Here is a 23,778-nt window from a genome sequence, read left to right on the forward strand (position 1 = left end):
GTCTCACGGAATTTCGTGTTATAGTCACGACATTTAATCTATTGATTTGTATTCACCAACACGATTTTCCCCATTTTTTCGTGTCATACAGAACGATTTTAAAAGCAATGTGTTTCTATTGGTAGTATGTTTCGTGCCTGCACCACGTCTTTTTGTCCGGTCTTGGAAGACCGGAAGCTGTGTGGTTCATAAAAACATTTTCTTACTCAATATCAAGCCATGATTATTGTTTTTATTTTAAAATGTATAATGTCGGACTTTTTTTGCCGTCCGTGAGGAAAATAAATGAGGCTCAGAATACTGAAATATGTATTTTTTAAAATCTTTTTTTCCTTCTAAGTTGTTATTATCTTCTAAATAACACACTGTTATTTACTCAACAATAACACACAATTCTCCTTGCTTTTATTTATTTGTTTAATTCTATAATATCGGGCTTTTTTGCCGTCCGCCAGGAACTGAATTTCAAAATAAAGTCACCGGACGTTCACAGACGTTCGATACACACCCACTGAACTGATTACCCAAGATCCTCAGCTATGGTTGAAGCTCGGTGATTGGATGTTTTAGCCGCAATGCACGTTGGGATATGGTGTTTATGCGATGTGAAATCTGAAAACATAAAACAAAAAAATAAATAATACTTTATTCCGAGTGTGCTTGCTTTTCTCTTTGAAAGTCATCACATAGCGCCATTGTAATACACGGTTCGGCTGCATTAAATATTACACATCTGCCGTAGTTCTCTATTTATAGAGCCCTGACTAGAAGACTTCTGGACAAACTGGAATAACTGCCGCCTAAACTGAATATGTGACGTGGATCATAAATATATCAGCAATTAAACAACATCTTCAATTTCTCTTCACACAATACGTCTCCTTGCAGTATCAACACTAATTCGGTTGACTTTTATATTTTATCCAATTGGTAGATAGGTAGCAGTGCACAGCTCATAGACAGGGACTTGTAGTTTTTAAAGATATTATTGATTTTCTTTGAATTAAAGAATGTAAATACTGAGTTGAGAGAATAGTCAGGGGTTTTGGGTGATGGGAGACACATCTATGGAATCAGAATTTCAATAGCTTACCATTAAATGATGGATATACCTTTCTGTCTGTGATGTTTTACAAATCAGATATTAATGTGTAGAAGTAAAACATGTCAAATAATATAGCAATATCCTGTACAATTATGTGAAATCATGAATAAAACTACACATCTTCAGATGTTATACACACATAAGTGTCCTACACTAATAATACAAAGTATAATTTGTTGTGTTAACAATTTAAACTTGACAGTTTTTTAACCTGCACTGCCTAGTTGTTAAAGCACGTTATTTAATCTTTTTTTTTTAACATGTTATATTTGATGAAAAAAATATTAAGAGTACATACAAAAAGGGGGAAAGTAGAAGGTCAATGATAGAAATATAGAATATAAAATATCAAGAATATACTGTAACTTAAGTGATCTCTACAATAAAACAGTTTAGTGCCGGATGTACAAAGATATTAATAGGAGGAGGTGCAAAACAGAAAAACTAATCAATCTTTATTTAAACATTAAAGAATACTTTAGGTTAAGGTCTTCTTTTAAATAAGAAAAAAGCGTTGGGGGTATCAACAGATAAATATTAAGCCTGACAAAGTACTTAACGTCTAATATATTGCTTTCCTGCTATGTTAACTATGTTGAAGCACTTATTTTAACTGATATTATACATATGAATTATACTCTTATAAGATGTAGATAGTATAAGACATTTGCAGAATTTGACAGTTGAATGGTGGAGGTACACACACATATTGATAGATGTCTTAAAATGCACTGTTGAGGAACCTGTGACCAAAGTTTTTCATCATTGCATAACTTCAACGTAGTTGTGTATATGATATGTCAATAAACCTTAGAAAATCTTGTGCATCGGTATTTAAAGAACACTGTTACACAAAAAAATTTCAAACAGTGAATTAAGCCAAAATAGTGTGTGATCCTCGGTGCAAGCCGAAGGGACTATTCAGTGGACATTTACATTTCCGCAGCATTTGCAATAAACATGAACAGTTAGAACATCTCCTCCTTGAGTCCAATATTGACTGTTTGGGAATATCGGCTAAAACAGTCTTCACCATGCACTATTGTATCTATGTCAGGATATAATGTGTTTAGGAAGGACAGACTGAAGGGAAAAGGAGGGGGTGTGTTGCTTTATGTGAGGAATACCATTATTTGTAGGGAGGTTGCTCTTCCAGCTAATGTTGAGTTTGATTGTGTTGGTGTGGAAATCACCCTTTCTGAGGAAATGTTCCTCACCATGATTTGCCTATATCGACAACAGCTAAGGTGGATTTCTATGGTCAGGTAAAACTCATGCTGAATTCCTGTGACTCCAACAAAGAGCTAATCATTTTAGGAGACTTTAACATAAACTGGAATGACAAACAAAATAGAAAGAACTTAAAACGGATCACGGATAAACACAACTTAATACAACTAATGGATCAATCGACTAGAATAACTAAAACCTCCAAGACGCTGTCATGGCTTGGCTCTCAGCCACAACAAACGCGCGACAGAAACGAGGGCGTGAATAGAAAAAGAGAGTTTATTTGGCTGCTGCTGAAGGACACAAACAGGCGAAACAAGAGGTCAGCTGGTCGTGGCTGCCCTTCACGTTGCGTCCTCCTGCCAGAGAGAGAGAGAGAGCGAGATCCGGTCCAGTCCTTTATCCGGCTAGCTCCAGTCGCCAGGTGTCCTCAATTCCTGTGAGCACACACAGAGGGAGAGTCATTAAAGGGCCACACACACCCACCACCAGAGATAGTGAGGCAGGGGTCGTCACACCCCCCCCCTTAAAGTCGGTGTCCCCAGGGCCACCGGCACCACACACCAACCCCATCCCAAACCAAAGCAAAAAGTCATGGAAAACAAAACCACACATATGGCACTCCCCCAGAACCCCAATGAAATACACCACCTTCACACAGCAATCCTCGCCTTCAGCACCCCGCCATACCTTTAGCAACACCAGTATCTGAGAAGCACTTTAAAAAACATGGGCAGAGCGAGAAAGATTTATCACAGTATGACAGTCAATATATATACACATCAAGGTCAAACTAACAACTACTTAGTGCCATGGAGCACGTGGCAGCGCGTCAGCAATAACATTGTCGGATCCCCTAATGTGCCTAACATCAAGGTTGTAAGCCTGAAGAAACAAAGACCACCTCGTAAGCCTTTGGTTGGGACACTTAATTGAATGCAAAAAGGTCAGGGGATTGTGATCTGTGTAAACCACAATTGGTCCTCCTGCTCCCACATATACAGTGAAATGCTGCAACGCCCAAATGAGTGCTAACGCTTCCTTCTCAATCACCGAATAATTCCTTTGGTAACTATTACGTTTCTTTGAAAAGAAACTGACGGGTCTCTCCACACCCCCCTTGTCAACCTGGAGCAGAACCGCACCGACTCCCACCTGGCTTGCATCTACTTGGAGACTAAAAGGACGATCAAAACATGGAGCCGCTAACGCCTGAGAGGAGCACAACTGAGACTTAACACTATCAAACGCTCTCTGACAGTCGACCGACCAAGTATATTTTACCTTAGCCCTAAGAAGTTCCGTCAGAGGAAACACTGTAGTGGAAACATTTTCACAGAACCTCCTGTAGTAACCCACCATACCCAAAAATCTCTGGAGTTCCTTTTTGGTTGTGGGCTGTGGGTATTCAGACATTGCCCTGACCTTGGCCAGAACTGGAGCCACAACCCTGACCCACCACATGACCAAGGTATGTCACTGTGGCCTTTGCAAATGCACATTTGGCCAAATTAATAGTCAGATGTGCCTCCGCCAACCGTTCAAACAACATCTCGATGCGCTGAACATGAGCAGTCCAAGTATCACTGCAAATGACCAAATCGTCTAGATACACTGTACAGCCCTCTAAACCCGACACCACGCGATTCATCAAACGTTGGAATGTAGCAGGAGCATTTTTTAACCCAAACGGCATTACCTTATACTGTATGAATAAAGTCCAGATGGTGTGATAAATGCTGCTATTTCCTGTGCCCGCTTAGACAAGGGGACCTGCCAATACCCTTTAAGCAAATCAAATTTGCCAACATACTTTGCAGACCCCACCTGATCTATACAGTCATCCATCCGTGGCAAAGGAAAAGAGTCTGATTTTGTCACCGCATTCACTTTTCTTAGATCAGTACAGGATCTAGGTGTCCCATCCTGCTTTGGCACCAAAATACACGGAGACGCCCAACTAGATGCTGACGGGACAGCAATTTCATTCTCCAACATGTAATTAATCTCTGCATCCAACCGACTGCGCTTAACTGGTGGCATGCGATAAAAATGTTGCTTAATCGGCTGAGCGTCCCCAACATCAATATCATGCTCAGCCCAGTCAGTTTGCGAAGGAGTGTCTCCAAACAGACACAGATATTTGTGTACCAATGCTGATAGTTCCTCACGTCTTGATGCCGCCAAATGAGACAACAACCCGTCTAAATTATCTAGCGATTCCGAATTTCTCAAACGACCACAGAGCAAACTATCATCAGGTTCGGGCACTATATCTCCCTCATGCGTCAAACCATGTGTCACCACAACAGCCGGCTGCACTTTATCCTTCTCCACCTGCCGCTTGTGGTAGGGTTTCAGAAGATTTACATGACAGAGGCGTTTGGTCTTCCTTCGTTCTGGTGTTGCCACAACATCATTTAGGTCAGAAGTTTTCTCAATGATAGTGTACGGACCTGAATACTTAGCCTGAAATGGGGAACCAACAATAGGCATAAGTGATAGAACCTGGTCACCTGGATTAAACTCCTGTCGTGCCGAACGACGGTCATAGAACTTCTTCATTTTACTTTGAGACACTGACAGCTTTTCCCGTGCCATACTCAAAGCAACACCCAAACGACGTCTGAAGCCATTCACATAATCCACCAAGCTCCGTGGTGGCTCAGTGTCAACACAACCCTCTTCAGCACTGCCAAGGGACCCCGTACAGCATGTCCGAAAACCAACTCATTAGGGCTAAACCCTGTACCTTCATGTACCGCCTCCCTTGCAGCCAACATCAACCAAGGAAGACCTTCCTCCCAATCTCCATCTAGCTCAGTACAGTAAGCACGTAACAAGGATTTCAATGTCTGGTGAAACCTTTCCAAGGCACCCTGGCTTTGAGCGTGGTAAGCTGTTGACTGGTTCTTCTTAATCTTCAAAAGCTTCAAAACCTGAGCAAACATGTGAGACGAAAAATTAGAGCCTTGATCACTCTGGACGACCTTAGGAATACCAAATATTGAAATAAACTGTGACAAAGCCTTAACCACAGCCTTAGTTGTAATCGACCTCAAAGGATAAGCCGCTGGATACCTAGTGGTTTGACACATCACAGTCAGCAGATATTTGCAACCAGACTTTGAACACGGTAAAGGTCCCACACAATCCACAATGAGATGTGTAAACGGTTCACTTACCACTTGTATCGGCTGTAGTGGTGCTGGTTTGATCTTCTGGTTTGGTTTCCCTGTTAGCTGACACACATGACATGTTCTAATATATTGCGACACATCTCTCTTTAGACGTGGCCAAAAGTAGTGTTTCAGGATGTTCACATATGTTTTCCGAACCCCAAAGTGTCCACACTCATCATGTGCGACTTTCAGGACCAAAGGACGAAACTTAGTTGGCACCACCAGCTGGAAAACCTCAGTTCCCCCACCATCAACAGCCACAGGAACCCATCTTCTAAACAACAAGTCATTATTCAACATGTATCCACTTGAAGCGTTTTCCCCCTCTGCAACTGGCGCAACACAGTCAAAAAGGTCTTTCAACGAAGAATCGTGACGTTGCTCCTCTCCCACCTCATGGTGTGTAAGTAATACCGAAAACTCAGACAAAGATGGAACCTCCACTGTGTCAGTTGACTTTCCATCTGGTAGCAAGTCATGATCCCTTTTGGCCCTAGCACGTGTGATCACACACGAGGCCGTGACGTCTGGCACCACTGTAGAGCGCTTCTCAGATCCTGACTCAATCAGACCACCAGTGACTAACAACACAGAGGGAACATCAGCCCAGACTCTACCACCTGCCAAATCGTTACCCAGAATGAAATGTATCCCCTTGATTGGAAAAGCTGGGTGTACACCAATAGCTACCTCCCCTTTAACAAGGTCACAGTCCAGATACACCTTATGAACAGGAACAGGGAAAACTGTTAATCCCATCCCCCGACTCCGAACCGTGTCACCAGTGTCACTTTCCTTAGACAAAGGCAGAACAGAGTCAACGATAAAGGAGTCAAATGCACCGGTATCCCTCAAAATTTGAATTGGAACTCTGACATTGCTACCTACCAATGACACCAAGCCCTCTCTTATAAAAGGAGCAGAGGACGCCAAAACCTCTGATCCCCATAAGTGGTCCGTAAGCACCTCGTCAACACAGCAGCTTTTCACAGGAACAGCTAATGCAACTGGTTTACCCACAAATCTTCCTCCCTTGGATTTTGCTCTAAGCGCCGGACATTCTGGTTTCCAATGGCCTTTCTCACGACAATAGTTACAAGTATCCTCAGATTTTTCCCAAGCCACTTTTTTTGGATCCATCCCCAATGAACCAACCTCAAGAGCCCTTCTACTTCCTTCAAAAACAGGTAGAGCTCCAGCGCGCCCCCCGAACCTGCCCTTATGAAGTAACACAAACTCATCCGCTGCCACCGCAGCTTCGGACACCGAAGTAACCCTGTGTTCTGTTATATAAGTAGCAATGTTGTCAGGAAGAATGTTTTTGAACTGTTCCAAAATCATGAGTTCACCCAAATTGTCAAAAGAAGTGATGTCCAGAGCAGCTAACCAACGTTTAAAATGAACAGACAAATCCCTCGCCATTTCCACATATGTTTGACCCTGTTTTTTCTCCAAGGACCTAAAACGCTGTCGATAAGCCTCAGGAACGAGTTCATATGCTCTAAGCACCGCCAATTTTATTTTAACATAGCTAGAGCTATCCTCCAGACATAACGCGGAATATGCGGACTGTGCTCTTCCTGTGAGCACACACTGAAGCATCAGGGCACAGTCTGCATCCAGCCAATCCCTAGCCTTAGCTACCCGTTCAAAAAGCAAAAAAAAAGTGTCAAGATCACTTTCATTAAATTGCGGTAACAAGCGCAAGTTGTTAGCATCGAACCGATGAGGAGACCTGGGCACCTGTTCACCGTGCCGCTCACCCAACGCCGCACCATCTCTGACCATAGAAAGACGTTGTCCTTCCATATCCAGTTTGGCTTTCTCAGTCTCCTGCCGCATCCGCTCCACTGCAATTTTCTTCTCAAACTCCATCTCATACCTCATTTTGTCATGACTCAGCTGCAACAATAACATCTCCTTCTGCTGCTCAAAGGACAGTGAACTAGCCTGCAACAGCGGTTTTAACAACACCCCTCCTTTCTCTGCCAGAAACACTCCCGTTTCACCTAATGCCGACACAATAGAGTCTTTTATAATGCTTTTTAGCCTCTTATCGCCGACGATTTCCACCGAGAAATGTTCAGCAATAACGAGCAGCTGCTCCATTGAGAAATTGCCAAGGGCTTCCTGAGACGGAGCCCTGATAAATGCGTCTACATCCGCCATACTATCACACAACACCGGAGCTTACACTGAGACGAAAAGCAAAAATAAATGATTGGAGTTCCCCCACTAACTACGACACCCGCTAACTAATTTCCTCCCTAGTCTTCATGTAGTTACTTGCGGTGGGTACTTATGCACTGGAGACCGCTGGCCTAGCAAAGCGACTAGCAAGCGAGCAACAATACTGCGACCACGGCCATGCCCCCAAGCCGAGGCTTCAGCCACTTTCACCACAACATTAAACACCCCGCCCAACGATCCCAAGGGAACCGTCGCTATAACCTACCAGGGGAAACTCCGCACAAATAATGAACTAACTCCCAACACTAGCTTACCTTCCCGGAATGGACGAGCCCCCAGACGGCCCGTCCACACTACAGTGTCGACAACTCCAATCTGCCCATTCACTTTGAATGGGGTGACGTCATGTTGCCTCACTTTTTCGCCGAACTGAATTGTGGGTAGCATAGCGGTCCGTCTCCGCCGTCTCCGGCGTCAGAAGTTGAACAATGTTCAACTTCTGACGCCGGAGACGCCGGAGTAGCCAGCGCCAGCCAATCAAATCCCGTTTCGGAAAATCTGACAGCTCAAGCCGTAGCCAATCAAACCGCGTCTAAGCTGGGAGAGATATCCCGCCGTTCATTTCTATATTTCAAAAAAAGTTGGAGGAGAAACTAATTATCGCTGTAGCGAATCACCCGGTTTTGTATGACCAGACCCTCTTCACCTACCGGGATACAAACCGGAGGAACCAGGCATGGAGGGAGGTGGCAGAGACAGTAGGTTTTCGCCTGTTTGGGGAGTTTATATATATATTGCTCCCATAAAATCCCCGGGGTTTTTTGCTTTGTATGTCGGGGGCGGGAGATTCATGTGATTGGTTGTTGGTCGTGTTGCTTGAATAAAATCCCCAAGCTACAGACACGCCCAGCTCCAAGCTTTTTTTGAAGCTGTAGTGTGGACGCTCCGTCATGGCTCTCAGCCACAACAAACACGCGACAGAAACGAGGGCGTGAATAGAAAAAGAGAGTTTATTTGGCTGCTGCTGAAGGACACAAACAGGCGAAACAAGAGGTCAGCTGGTCGTGGCTGCCCTTCACGTTGCATCCTCCTGCCAGAGAGAGAGAGAGCGAGATCCGGTCCAGTCCTTTATCCGGCTAGCTCCAGCCGCCAGGTGTCCTCAATTCCCGTGAGCACACACAGAGGGATAGTCATTAAAGGGCCACACACACCCACCACCAGAGATAGTGAGGCAGGGGTCGTCACAACTAGATAGATTGAGTATTTACTAACAAAGCTGACTGAATAGTTAAAACCTACAACTTCCTGACTGGTCTTTCTGACCATAATCTCATTCTTTTTACCAGGAAACTCACAAAAAAAGGTTCATGGCCACACCTAAAACACCAGCCATGGGTTCTCGCTTCATCCCCAAAAATCTGCAACAACATTTTATGGATGCAGTGAAAATTATTGATTGGGGGGACACTCTGTCCTCTGAAGATATTGGTGAAAACAGTGATCTGCTAATATCTAAAAGTAATGGTACAATCTTCCTTCTCAAGGAGAGGGTGCCTTAGGGACAGGAAGCAACATCATCTTCCCTGGCTGAATCTACAATGCAGGAATCTCATGAAATCTAGAGACCAACTATTAAAGCAGAGCTTGAAATCCAGACTATCCACTGACAGACAGAACTTCACTCATGCTCGTAACAAGGTAACACAAACAATAAGACAGGCCAAAGCGAACTTCTTCATCAATATAATTGAAGGTGCGAAAGGTAATGGTAAAAAAGTTTGGCAAATCTTAAATAAACTATTAGGTAAACATACAAAACAGGAAAATAATGTTCTAGAATTAAAAATCAATGATGCCCTGATAAAAGACCCTGCAGTGTTGGCCAGCTCTCGAAATGAGTATTTCATAAATAGTGCTCTGGATATTACAAAGCTCTTCCCGCCATCTGAGGTCTCACCTAGCCCGACTGTGGATACACACCCCATTTTTGACCTGGAGGAAATCACAGAGGTGGAGGTAAAAAATATAATCTCAGGGTTAAGAGGTTCTAAGGCTAGGGATGCATATGATTTTAACACCAACTTCATAAAGACACATATTGACGGTCTAATAATACCAATTACCATGCTAGTGAATCAATCTATCAGCACAATCCATCACCATCATCCTGGAAGGTGGCCACGGTAACACCGATCTTTAAATCTGGGGATAAGGCCACCCTGTTGGGGTTCCACAAGGTTCCATTCTTGGACCATTACTGTACATTAATGACTTGTCCAATGTATGTCCTGAGTTGAATGTGCAAATGTATGCCGATGATGCAGTCATCTTTGTACATGGCAAACCCACTGAAATGATCTCATCTTGTCGCTCTAATGCTTTGGACAAGGTTCAACACTGGCTGAACAACATTTGCTTACAGTTAAATGTAAAAAAATATGCATGATGTTCAGTAAACGACCAGTCAAAATCGAAGCTTCCAATGTGTTTTTAAACGGAGCAGAATTAGAACCCCACTTTAAGTATCTTGGAGTCATAATGGACTCAAACTTGACTTTTAAGAAACATAATGAAGAAAGTATCCAACACCATTAAATTCAACTTGCAGCATTTTAAACAAATTAGACCCTTCTTAACTGTCAATGCTGCAAAGTCATACCTCCACTGTATGATTCTATCCCACATTGAATACTGTCAGGGTTGAGGGAGGCAAGCAGGACCCAAATGCAGATGAACAGAAAAAAAAATACCTTTATTTCAAGGCTACTGGAACAAACTTCGACAAAACAGTACTCTCACCCCGTGAACAACGTCCAAATACGACAAGGAACTCACAAAGACTAACAGAAAACACAGAACCTGTGAGGAGGGAGGCGAAAACACAGGGGCACCAGGTGAACACAACCAGACACACCAGGGGAACTAATGACAGGAGGAAAAACACAGGGAAAAGGACCAGACAATATACCAAGAGGAAAACATGACAGGGAGAACAACAAAACAAGACATACAAAACGTGACATAACACAATAATCGTAACAGAACCCCCCCCCCTCAAGGGACGGATTCCAGACGTCCCTAAAACCCACAAACAGTCCAATAAACGTCCAAAAAAACAATGTCCAGCAGGGTGGGTGGAGGGGGACACAAAACTAGGGCCACCAGGGTGGGTGAAGGGGGTCAGGAGGACGGGTTTGGGCTGACAACCCAGGAGCACCGCGGAGGACCCGGAAGGGATCTCGGGCGGACGGCCCGGGGGCAAGACAGAGTCCAAGGTGGGGGTTATGGAGGGGCGAAGGCCACCGCGGGCGAACTTAGGAGGCCGAGCATGAGGGCGAGGACCGCGGCCGGAAAAGTCAGGGGGCCGAGCATGAGGGCGAGGGCCGCGGCCGGGAAAGTCAGAGGGCCGGGCTCGAGGGCGAAGGCCGTGGCCCTCCGGGGGCCGGGCAGGAAGGCGCCGACGGGACAACGCCGGAGGCCGGGCAGAACCCGGTGTTGGCCGGACAGGAACCGGCGCCGGTGGGACAGGCCTCGGCAGGATCCCCCACAGAAGAGGACCAGGAGTTGGCAGGACCCCCGGCAGGAGGGCAGTTGGTGGGACCCCCAACGGGACAGGACACCGGATTGGCAGGACCCCCGGCAGGAGAGCAGTCGGTCGGACCTCCAACAGGACAGGACACAGGGTTGGCAGGACCCCCGGCAGAAGCGCAGTCGGCGGGACCCCCAACGGGACAGGACATAGGGTTGGCAGGACCCCCGGCAGGAGAGTAGTCGGCGGGACCCCCAACGGGACAGGACATAGGGTTGGCAGGACCCCCGGCAGGAGAGTAGTCGGCGGGACCCCCAACGGGACAAGACATGGAGTTGGCAGGATCCCCAGCAGAACCTCCAACGGCACTTCAGTAGGAACTTGAATTGGGACTTGAGTAGGAACTTGAGTTGGGACTGGAGAGGGAACTGGAGATGGGACTAGAGTTGGGTTTTGAGAAGTGACTAGAGAAGTGACTAGAGAAGTGACTAGAGGTGTGACTGGAGAAGGGACTAGAGAAGTGACCTGAGGAGGGACTAGGGAAGGGACTAGAGAAGGGACTTGGGAAGGGACTAGAGAAGGGACTAGAGGGGGAACTCGAGAAGAGACTAGAGAAGGGACAAGAGATGGGACTATGGCAGCTGGGGCAAGAGCTGGGTCTGGAACCATGGCTGCGGGGGGCGGAATTGAAGCCAGAATCATGGCTGTAAGGTCCAGTTCTGGAGCCGGAAACATGGCTGTAAGGTCCGGTTCTGGAGCCGGAAACATGGCTGTAAGGTCCGGTTCTGGAGCCGGAAACATGGCTGTAAGGTCCGGTTCTGGAGCCGGAAACATGGCTGAATGGGCCGGCTCTGGAGCCGGAATTGAAGCCAGAAACATGGCTGTAAGGTCCGGTTCTGAAGCCGGAAACATGGCTGTAAGGTCTGGTTCTGGAGCCGGAAACATGGCTGTAAGGTCCGGTTCTGGAGCAAGGACCATGGCTGCTGGGGCCAGAACTGGGTCTGTAACCATGGCTGCTGGGGGCTGAACTGGTTCTGGAACCATGGCCCTTTGGGCTCGTGCTGCTAACCTGGACTTGCGACTCCTTCCTTTAGGAGCCGTTTGGAGGCTCCGTGGACCTCCAAAAGCCAGACGAGTACCAGTGAATGGCTCCTGGACTGTAGCAAACACTGGGGCAGAAGCCAGGGTTGACTCCAAACGGACCACACCGATGCGTGTGGTGTCAAAACGGGAGTTGGGAGGCCTGGGGCTATCAGGCAGGGGATAACACACCATGAGGAAATCCAAAATCCCGCCCTACAAGAATCTCACCAAGCCTGGTTTCTCCATAGTTATCTGGCACGCCGCTGCCAGAGCAGCCTCTCGCTGCTGAACCCCGGACGCTCCCATCCATTGATCAGAGCAGTTAGCCAAAGAAAAAGTAAAATCCAACAATTCCTGCTCAAAAGGATCTGCTGGGCCCATATTTGTTGAGTTCCTTCTGTCAGGGTTGAGTGAGGAAAGCAGGACCCAAATGCAGATGAACAGAAAAAATACCTTTATTTCAAGGCTACTGGAACAAACTTCGACAAAACAGTACTCTCACCCCGTGAACAACGTCCAAATACGACAAGGAACTCACAAAGACTAACAGAAAACACAGAACCTGTGAGGAGGGAGGCGAAAACACAGGGGCACCAGGTGAACACAACCAGACACACCAGGGGAACTAATGACAGGAGGAAAAACACAGGGAAAAGGACCAGACAATATACCAAGAGGAAAACATGACAGGGAGAACAACAAAACAAGACATACAAAACGTGACATAACACAATAATCGTAACAGAACCCCCCCCCCTCAAGGGACGGATTCCAGACGTCCCTAAAACCCACAAACAGTCCAATAAACGTCCAAAAAAACAATGTCCAGCAGGGTGGGTGGAGGGGGACACAAAACTAGGGCCACCAGGGTGGGTGAAGGGGGTCAGGAGGACGGGTTTGGGCTGACAACCCAGGAGCACCGCGGAGGACCCGGAAGGGATCTCGGGCGGACGGCCCGGGGGCAAGACAGAGTCCAAGGTGGGGGTTATGGAGGGGCGAAGGCCACCGCGGGCGAACTTAGGAGGCCGAGCATGAGGGCGAGGACCGCGGCCGGAAAAGTCAGGGGGCCGAGCATGAGGGCGAGGGCCGCGGCCGGGAAAGTCAGAGGGCCGGGCTCGAGGGCGAAGGCCGTGGCCCTCCGGGGGCCGGGCAGGAAGGCGCCGACGGGACAACGCCGGAGGCCGGGCAGAACCCGGTGTTGGCCGGACAGGAACCGGCGCCGGTGGGACAGGCCTCGGCAGGATCCCCCACAGAAGAGGACCAGGAGTTGGCAGGACCCCCGGCAGGAGGGCAGTTGGTGGGACCCCCAACGGGACAGGACACCGGATTGGCAGGACCCCCGGCAGGAGAGCAGTCGGTCGGACCTCCAACAGGACAGGACACAGGGTTGGCAGGACCCCCGGCAGAAGCGCAGTCGGCGGGACCCCCAACGGGACAGGACATAGGGTTGGCAGGACCCCCGGCAGGATAGTAGTCGGCGGGACCCCCAACGGGACAGGACATAGGGTTGGCAGGACCCCCGGCAGGAGAGTAGTCGGCGGGACCCCCAACGGGACAAGACATGGAGTTGGCAGGATCCCCAGCAGAACCTCCAACGGCACTTCAGTAGGAACTTGAATTGGGACTTGAGTAGGAACTTGAGTTGGGACTGGAGAGGGAACTGGAGATGGGACTAGAGTTGGGTTTTGAGAAGTGACTAGAGAAGTGACTAGAGAAGTGACTAGAGGTGTGACTGGAGAAGGGACTAGAGAAGTGACCTGAGGAGGGACTAGGGAAGGGACTAGAGAAGGGACTTGGGAAGGGACTAGAGAAGGGACTAGAGGGGGAACTCGAGAAGAGACTAGAGAAGGGACAAGAGATGGGACTATGGCAGCTGGGGCAAGAGCTGGGTCTGGAACCATGGCTGCGGGGGGCGGAATTGAAGCCAGAATCATGGCTGTAAGGTCCAGTTCTGGAGCCGGAAACATGGCTGTAAGGTCCGGTTCTGGAGCCGGAAACATGGCTGTAAGGTCCGGTTCTGGAGCCGGAAACATGGCTGTAAGGTCCGGTTCTGGAGCCGGAAACATGGCTGAATGGGCCGGCTCTGGAGCCGGAATTGAAGCCAGAAACATGGCTGTAAGGTCCGGTTCTGAAGCCGGAAACATGGCTGTAAGGTCTGGTTCTGGAGCCGGAAACATGGCTGTAAGGTCCGGTTCTGGAGCAAGGACCATGGCTGCTGGGGCCAGAACTGGGTCTGTAACCATGGCTGCTGGGGGCTGAACTGGTTCTGGAACCATGGCCCTTTGGGCTCGTGCTGCTAACCTGGACTTGCGACTCCTTCCTTTAGGAGCCGTTTGGAGGCTCCGTGGACCTCCAAAAGCCAGACGAGTACCAGTGAATGGCTCCTGGACTGTAGCAAACACTGGGGCAGAAGCCAGGGTTGACTCCAAACGGACCACACCGATGCGTGTGGTGTCAAAACGGGAGTTGGGAGGCCTGGGGCTATCAGGCAGGGGATAACACACCATGAGGAAATCCAAAATCCCGCCCTACAAGAATCTCACCAAGCCTGGTTTCTCCATAGTTATCTGGCACGCCGCTGCCAGAGCAGCCTCTCGCTGCTGAACCCCGGACGCTCCCATCCATTGATCAGAGCAGTTAGCCAAAGAAAAAGTAAAATCCAACAATTCCTGCTCAAAAGGATCTGCTGGGCCCATATTTGTTGAGTTCCTTCTGTCAGGGTTGAGTGAGGAAAGCAGGACCCAAATGCAGATGAACAGAAAAAATACCTTTATTTCAAGGCTACTGGAACAAACTTCGACAAAACAGTACTCTCACCCCGTGAACAACGTCCAAATACGACAAGGAACTCACAAAGACTAACAGAAAACACAGAACCTGTGAGGAGGGAGGCGAAAACACAGGGGCACCAGGTGAACACAACCAGACACACCAGGGGAACTAATGACAGGAGGAAAAACACAGGGAAAAGGACCAGACAATATACCAAGAGGAAAACATGACAGGGAGAACAACAAAACAAGACATACAAAACGTGACATAACACAATAATCGTAACAGAACCCCCCCCCCTCAAGGGACGGATTCCAGACGTCCCTAAAACCCACAAACAGTCCAATAAACGTCCAAAAAAAACAATGTCCAGCAGGGTGGGTGGAGGGGGACACAAAACTAGGGCCACCAGGGTGGGTGAAGGGGGTCAGGAGGACGGGTTTGGGCTGACAACCCAGGAGCACCGCGGAGGACCCGGAAGGGATCTCGGGCGGACGGCCCGGGGGCAAGACAGAGTCCAAGGTGGGGGTTATGGAGGGGCGAAGGCCACCGCGGGCGAACTTAGGAGGCCGAGCATGAGGGCGAGGACCGCGGCCGGAAAAGTCAGGGGGCCGAGCATGAGGGCGAGGGCCGCGGCCGGGAAAGTCAGAGGGCCGGGCTCGAGGGCGAAGGCCGTGGCCCTCCGGGGGCCGGGCAGGAAGGCGCCGACGGGACAACGCCGGAGGCCGGGCAGAACCCGGTGTTGGCCGGACAGGAACCGGCGCCGGTGGGACAGGCCTCGGCAGGATCCCCCACAGAAGAGGACCAGGAGTTGGCAGGACCCCCGGCAGGAGGGCAGTTGGTGGGACCCCCAACGGGACAGGACACCGGATTGGCAGGACCCCCGGCAGGAGAGCAGTCGGTCGGACCTCCAACAGGACAGGACACAGGGTTGGCAGGACCCCCGGCAGAAGCGCAGTCGGCGGGACCCCCAACGGGACAGGACATAGGGTTGGCAGGACCCCCGGCAGGATAGTAGTCGGCGGGACCCCCAACGGGACAGGACATAGGGTTGGCAGGACCCCCGGCAGGAGAGTAGTCGGCGGGACCCCCAACGGGACAAGACATGGAGTTGGCAGGATCCCCAGCAGAACCTCCAACGGCACTTCAGTAGGAACTTGAATTGGGACTTGAGTAGGAACTTGAGTTGGGACTGGAGAGGGAACTGGAGATGGGACTAGAGTTGGGTTTTGAGAAGTGACTAGAGAAGTGACTAGAGAAGTGACTAGAGGTGTGACTGGAGAAGGGACTAGAGAAGTGACCTGAGGAGGGACTAGGGAAGGGACTAGAGAAGGGACTTGGGAAGGGACTAGAGAAGGGACTAGAGGGGGAACTCGAGAAGAGACTAGAGAAGGGACAAGAGATGGGACTATGGCAGCTGGGGCAAGAGCTGGGTCTGGAACCATGGCTGCGGGGGGCGGAATTGAAGCCAGAATCATGGCTGTAAGGTCCAGTTCTGGAGCCGGAAACATGGCTGTAAGGTCCGGTTCTGGAGCCGGAAACATGGCTGTAAGGTCCGGTTCTGGAGCCGGAAACATGGCTGTAAGGTCCGGTTCTGGAGCCGGAAACATGGCTGAATGGGCCGGCTCTGGAGCCGGAATTGAAGCCAGAAACATGGCTGTAAGGTCCGGTTCTGAAGCCGGAAACATGGCTGTAAGGTCTGGTTCTGGAGCCGGAAACATGGCTGTAAGGTCCGGTTCTGGAGCAAGGACCATGGCTGCTGGGGCCAGAACTGGGTCTGTAACCATGGCTGCTGGGGGCTGAACTGGTTCTGGAACCATGGCCCTTTGGGCTCGTGCTGCTAACCTGGACTTGCGACTCCTTCCTTTAGGAGCCGTTTGGAGGCTCCGTGGACCTCCAAAAGCCAGACGAGTACCAGTGAATGGCTCCTGGACTGTAGCAAACACTGGGGCAGAAGCCAGGGTTGACTCCAAACGGACCACACCGATGCGTGTGGTGTCAAAACGGGAGTTGGGAGGCCTGGGGCTATCAGGCAGGGGATAACACACCATGAGGAAATCCAAAATCCCGCCCTACAAGAATCTCACCAAGCCTGGTTTCTCCATAGTTATCTGGCACGCCGCTGCCAGAGCAGCCTCTCGCTGCTGAACCCCGGACGCTCCCATCCATTGATCAGAGCAGTTAGCCAAAGAAAAAGTAAAATCCAACAATTCCTGCTCAAAAGGATCTGCTGGGCCCATATTTGTTGAGTTCCTTCTGTCAGGGTTGAGTGAGGAAAGCAGGACCCAAATGCAGATGAACAGAAAAAATACCTTTATTTCAAGGCTACTGGAACAAACTTCGACAAAACAGTACTCTCACCCCGTGAACAACGTCCAAATACGACAAGGAACTCACAAAGACTAACAGAAAACACAGAACCTAAATACACCCAGGACTAATCAAACAAACAAGAGACAGGTGAGGAGGGAGGAGAAAACACAGGGGCACCAGGTGAACACAATCAGACAACTAGACACACCAGGGAAACTAACGACAGGAGGAAAAACACAGGGAAAAGGACCAGACAAGAGGAAAACATGACAGGGAGAACAGCAAAACACCCAAAACAAGACATACAAAACGTGACATAACACAATAATCGTAACAGAATACTGTTTGACAAACTGGTCGTTTGCTTGTGCCACAAACCTGAAACCAATAGAACAGTTCAGGGTTTCCCACACATAGACTATACTTGGGCGGGCCGCCCAGGTATATTAACGGCCGCCCAAGTATATTTTGCGACCCATTTAGGTTTTTTGTGTTGTTGTTGTTTTTTTTGTGTTTTTTTCCGTCCGCGACCACGATGCCATCTGCGATCGATTAACTTGTGGACAATGATCCCTCGCTCTCCTCCTGTACCCAGTCCCGGACTGGCCACCGGGAGGACTGGGGGGTTTCCCGATGGCCTGGCCTGTTAAGTGGCCTGCCTCACACAGGGTGACTGGCTGTCTACATGATGTGGCCTGCCGACATGGCCACTGTCATACAGATCATAAATCAAAGTCCTTGATTGGTCTCTGTGTCATTCAAGCTCGGGATAACCTCAGCTCAGGTGAGGTAAAGGACTCTCTGAGTGTTTAGATAGTTAACTTAGTCTAAGTTCTCAGTGGGTCTCAAACGGTGTGGTCACCATTTATGTAAACACATATTTCCATTTGAGGGGGTAGTGATTAGTAAAATATGCATGAATAAAAAATAAAAAGTTAACTAGGTGAAAAAAGGTAAGATACACTTTTAAAACTTGCTAAAACTAGTCTTTGCTGCTGCATCAAAGAGAAGCAGGGGGGAGAGGAGGGAGACAGGAGAGGCTGGTTCAGGAGCACAGACACACTCACAACTATAAATGAACCAAAAATAAATAAATAAACAAGTTTCAGTGTTTTTTTCATATTGGAAATTGGATGTTATTGGTTATGGCCATGATTTTATGATTATTGAAATGTATACAGTTCTGTTTCATATAGGTGTTTATAGTCTCTTTATTTGCGCCTCAAAATGCACCAGATTGATGCATTTAACTCCAAAATAAACCCCCTAGAGGATTTGAGGTCCACCCCCACTTAAAATCACATTGATCGGTTCCTAAATACATTTACCATTTTTTAAAATAGTAATCCATGTCCATATGTTTATTTGTGGGTAGTAGATTTAAACTACAGGGCTATCACTATGAGCCCTGCCTGTACCTTTTCGCTCTGCCATCGCTCTGCCATCTGCTAACAAGCGACCAACAGAAAGGTTAATGTCAATGTTGTTGCACGTCACCTCAACCCCCACCCCCACACCCCCCGCGACCACCACCCCTCCAAGTATATTTCAGATCTGTGGGAAACACTGGAACAGCTGTACAAGAGAGCTATCAAGGTGTTTGACAGAAAGCCATATTCATACCACCACTCTATCATCCTTGAAAAACACAATTTTTTGAGTTTTGACAATTTTAAGTCTTTTAAAAGTATGTGTTTTTTTTTTTAAATGTTTACATGGACTGTCGTTAATGCTTGTATATGCTGCTCATGTTTATTTTTGCTTTGTATATAAATGTCATGTTCTTAAATGTTGTATGTGAGGGACTATGGATGGAAATTAGCTAAAAGCTCAAATCCGGCATATTTACATTTTGAAGCATTAATTGTTCAAAATGTTCATCAATGTGCATTGTCCCTCTTCAAATAAACAATGAAATAAAAATGATATACAGTCTTTAATGAACTATTAGTAGAGAATAACGAGTAATGAATATGCTTTATAGGGATCTGCCGATACATGTTTAGTCTTCTCAAGCACCAACTAATATCTCTCCTGATTGTTGGCACTTGACAATCACCTTCCCTGAATTTTACTCAAGTGTAACTAAAGTCTGATTTTAGGGTTGTTTATATTTCACATCATTAATCAGAATCTGCAAAGTAACTAAAATAAATGTAGTGGAGTAAAAATACCAGGTTAACCTCTGAATTACAAAGTAACAATGAGCTGTCATGTGGGATATTAATGCTGCCCATTATGGACACAAGCAATTTTCACCCATTTATTAATTATATGTTTTAAATGTGATAACACCAATATGTTTCTTATCCCGTAAACCTCCAGGGGTGTACACAGTTTAATACTGGCAACTTCTAATTGTGGGAAAACGAAAGCGTCTTTTAGAACTACAATTCCCAGTAGAGACGTGCCATAGAGAACATGTTGCGAAACACCCAGCATGTGTAGTTCTGGAGGGGGGGGGGACTGGACCCGTTCAAATCCAGTTTTGGATAGTCTGCCGTGGTTTCATTCCATTTCATAGAGCTGTTTGAAGCTCGGCGTAACCTTGGCACACTGCCACTCCAACATCCAATCACAGAGCTTGAAGATTAATCACAGGGTTTGTCAAGAAAAGGGACTGTAGTCCCAAACGATAGCTGAGGATTATGGGTAGTGTAGTGTCTTCGGCCATCCTAAACTCTGAAAAAACTATTTGTTTCTCCGAATCGAAGGTGAAAAACACAAAAGCATTGTACACAATTTAAACCAATCAATGTTGTGTAATTAACAAGGATAAACTGATGTGTTTAGTTGATGAGTACTGCAGATTACTATGCAAACTTCGAGACCGGAAATACTGTTTTCACCCCAAGCTGTTGCCTGGCAACGCAATTCTGTTGATAGTTATTTCATATCGCATTAACACCATATCCCAACGTGCATTGCGGCTAAAACATCCAATCACCGAGCTTCAATCATAGCTGAGGATCTTGGGTAATCAGTTCAGTGGGTGTGTATCGAAATGTCCCGGAAATGTCTGTCTCAGGTGACTTTATTTTGAAATTCAGTTGGTGCAGGCACGAAACATACTACCAATAGAAATACATTGCTTTTAAAATCGTTCTGTGTGACACGAAAAAAAGGGGAAAATCATGTTGGTCAACGAATCAATAGATTAAATGTCGTGTTTAAAAAAAAAAAAAATGACATGTCATTGTTACTTGAAAATGAAAAATTCATACAAATTAATCTGTTATTCTCTCTTCCTGCTGCAGGTGGTTCATCAGTTAGTTCTAAGAAGTCGACCTTTGACCCCTCAGCTCTCTCCAAAGCGGCGACCTCTAAACCTGATCCCACCCAATCTGCCACAGCAGAGCCCAGCAGCACTGCCCGGACCACAAGCCTTCCAGAAAAAAGGGGCATCCTAACTCTGGACTTACGAAACCCTCAGCCCCCGGGCCCAGCCCCTCTTCTGACCCCTCCTCTTCCTCCTCCTCTAGACAGCGCCGACCTTTCACCTCTGCCACCTCCCTTCCTGTCTCCACCTCTGCTCTCATCCAAACCTTTTTCTACCTGCCGTCCCACAACACTGCCTCCAGCTGAGAGCCCCCCCCATCCCGTCAACCTTAACCTCAAGACCCTGCCACGGCTCTCCATCAGGGAGAACGGTGGCCCCCCGCCGGCAATGGATGAAGAGGAGGATGAGAGGAAGATGCTGGAGGACGATCTGAAGAGATGCATCGATGACTTCAAGAAGATTCGCTTGCCCAGACAGTTTCCGGATCGCAAGAGGCACTGGCAGAGTGACTTGCTCAAGAAGTACAACGCATAGAGCGCTGTGCTGCAGCAACAACAAACTTGACGAAGATTTTATAACAATGTTGTGAGCGGTGGACTCAAGATTTACATTCCTTTTGCTCCGAAAGTTTACTCAAACCTTTAAATGTATTAGCTTTTGCATGACAACAGAAGTTAATTGTCTGATTAACTTTAGTGCTTAGACTGATCTCGAACACATACACCATTAAACAGTGACATTTGTCTTTTCCCATCATAGAAAGCAACATCCCTGTAGAAATGTGTAGTCAGTCACACATCTTTGTTTCACACAGCCATTTGGAGAAAGATTTATGCTCACTCAAAGAATGGTATGTAATGTCTGTAATTAGAGATGTCTGCCCTGCTCTCTCTACTGTATCCACTGATCAAGCAGCTGGACAATGTAAGCTAAGTGTGAAATGCATGTTAGGCTTTTGACCTTGCTGATGCAAAATAAAAGAAAGAAGTGAAACCCCTTCTAAAATATCTCACCTCATCAATATTAACCGTACAGCTTCAAAGCCGTTCTTCTCCTCTCTGCCTGCAATTCAAAAGCTGTGCAGTTTGGTTCATTTTGTGATTACATTATCTTCAAACCAGCACGGAAAGATTGTAGAGGGAATGTGATGTGCCAGAGTGTGTAATTACAGACGACCAGCATGTGGAATAATAATGACAATAATGACTACATGAGCCAGCGCACATGTAGTCATTTGTTCCTCGATCTACTCTGCACAAAATGCAGTTCATGCAGCATCAATAATGGAACACCAGGTGTGTGTATGTGTGTTGGTTTTAGTCCTCATTAGGGTATATATAGAATAAGCCACAATTAAATAAAAGATTGCCATTTCCCTCCAGAGAGCAACACATATGATACAGACCATTTGACTTATTGAATGCAGCCTTAAATACTATTATATTGTGTGGATTATGTTCATTTTATTTTCTCTGTTTCATTTAACCTGAGCTACCAAAGTCAAATCTGCTGCTCTGCCTGCTGAACGCCCACAGTGTCTCTGGTTGGACGTCCTAATGATGTTGTCTTTTCTTTTTAGCGCTTTCCATCAGCACTCTGCCTTCGGCTTGATGCAGCTCCCCTCCGTGTCACTGAGGTTAAGACATATAATCCCAAAGTGTTGGCTGACAGCGAACTGTCATCTCATTAAACATCAGGCAAATAGAATAGTTTTATCAAGTACTCTAACCACTAAGAAGCAATATAGATATCCCTGTGCCCTGGGAAGAGGATTAACAACAGATTAGGGTTTGTCACAGTCCCAAAGAGTGTCTTAACAGCAGGCGTCTCCTCTTACAAACAACACTATAGCAACAATTTAATACCGTCCAGTCAGGCTTTGCTGAAACATTTCACACCGTCATCTCTCCATCGTCTCCAACTGGCTGGCGAATGTGGAGAAATCCATAGAAAAGATTCTTCTTCATAGCTCATTAGAGAGTATTGTCTCATTAGCTACTTTTCTCGTATTTCTCATCTTTCAGCATGGGCTTGGACAGAGACGGAGCGCTGGCCGGGCTCCCGGGCTCGGAGGAGTTTCGTCAGAGCGTTTGAGTCAGGCTGCATGCAGAGGATTGGAACAACAAGTCTTCCCGACTTAAAATTCCTGTTTACTCTGGCAGAGACTGCGCCGTCTGCTGTGATGGAGTTGTGTCAGACAAAACACTCACCTCTGTCCAAAACCAGTCCTTGAGTTGCATTGTGGCCACTCCATAGGCATCCTTAATCTTCTCAATTCTCTTTCACCCTTTGTCTTTTTTGGTACAACCCCCTGAAGCTGGCCTTTTCACTTATTACAGATGCACTGTGAGGATTTTATCGCTGAAGTTGATAGGCTGAGCCGTTCAACAAAGGGAATACTTGTGCTTTGAAATGAAGAGGTAGAGCAGTCTGGAGCAGGACTGACAGAGAAAACATTATTTGACAGAATATTTAAACCTGACAGATCAAACCTACCAATTGTAGCAGTGGTGATTATCACCGGACAGATGTGAAGCTAACCGTGAGGTCGGTCTTTAAAGTCATTTCCTAAAGTTTTCACTTGATTGGCACCCAGGGCAAAGACGATAAAACCTAAATCAATCCCTTCCCCCTATGAAAGATCCAAGGCCAGGACTTAGAACAAATCATTTTCAGTGTCACTCATTGAAACAGCATCTGATTAAATACATAACTCCTTGAAGAAAAATGTCAGGCTGTCAGTGTGAAACCTCTACTTTGTTTCCAGGTATTGACCAGAGTAGCCTTTGACAAGCATCGGATGTCAAACGAAACCCTTCCACAAACTTCCTGGGCACGGTTTTCCATCTTCTCTCCTTGACTGTATCTGATTTCGCTTTTTTGCTGACACATAGGGCGTCTTTCATTTGCATGAAAGAGCTCCTTGCAGATTTATTTCGAATGACCAGCAATACATTAGCATCTAATTTCTCGGGGCCACGAGTTATCTCCAGTACTGACGGGCCTCCTGACAATTAAAGCTCAGCTGAAATTGATCCTTGTGAAATACAGTGCTGCAGTGAGGATCTTGGGATATTTCAGGGTTTCAGCAGTC

The sequence above is a fragment of the Pseudochaenichthys georgianus genome, chromosome 10, assembly GCF_902827115.2.
Source record: "Pseudochaenichthys georgianus chromosome 10, fPseGeo1.2, whole genome shotgun sequence".
Lineage (NCBI taxonomy): Eukaryota > Metazoa > Chordata > Actinopteri > Perciformes > Channichthyidae > Pseudochaenichthys > Pseudochaenichthys georgianus.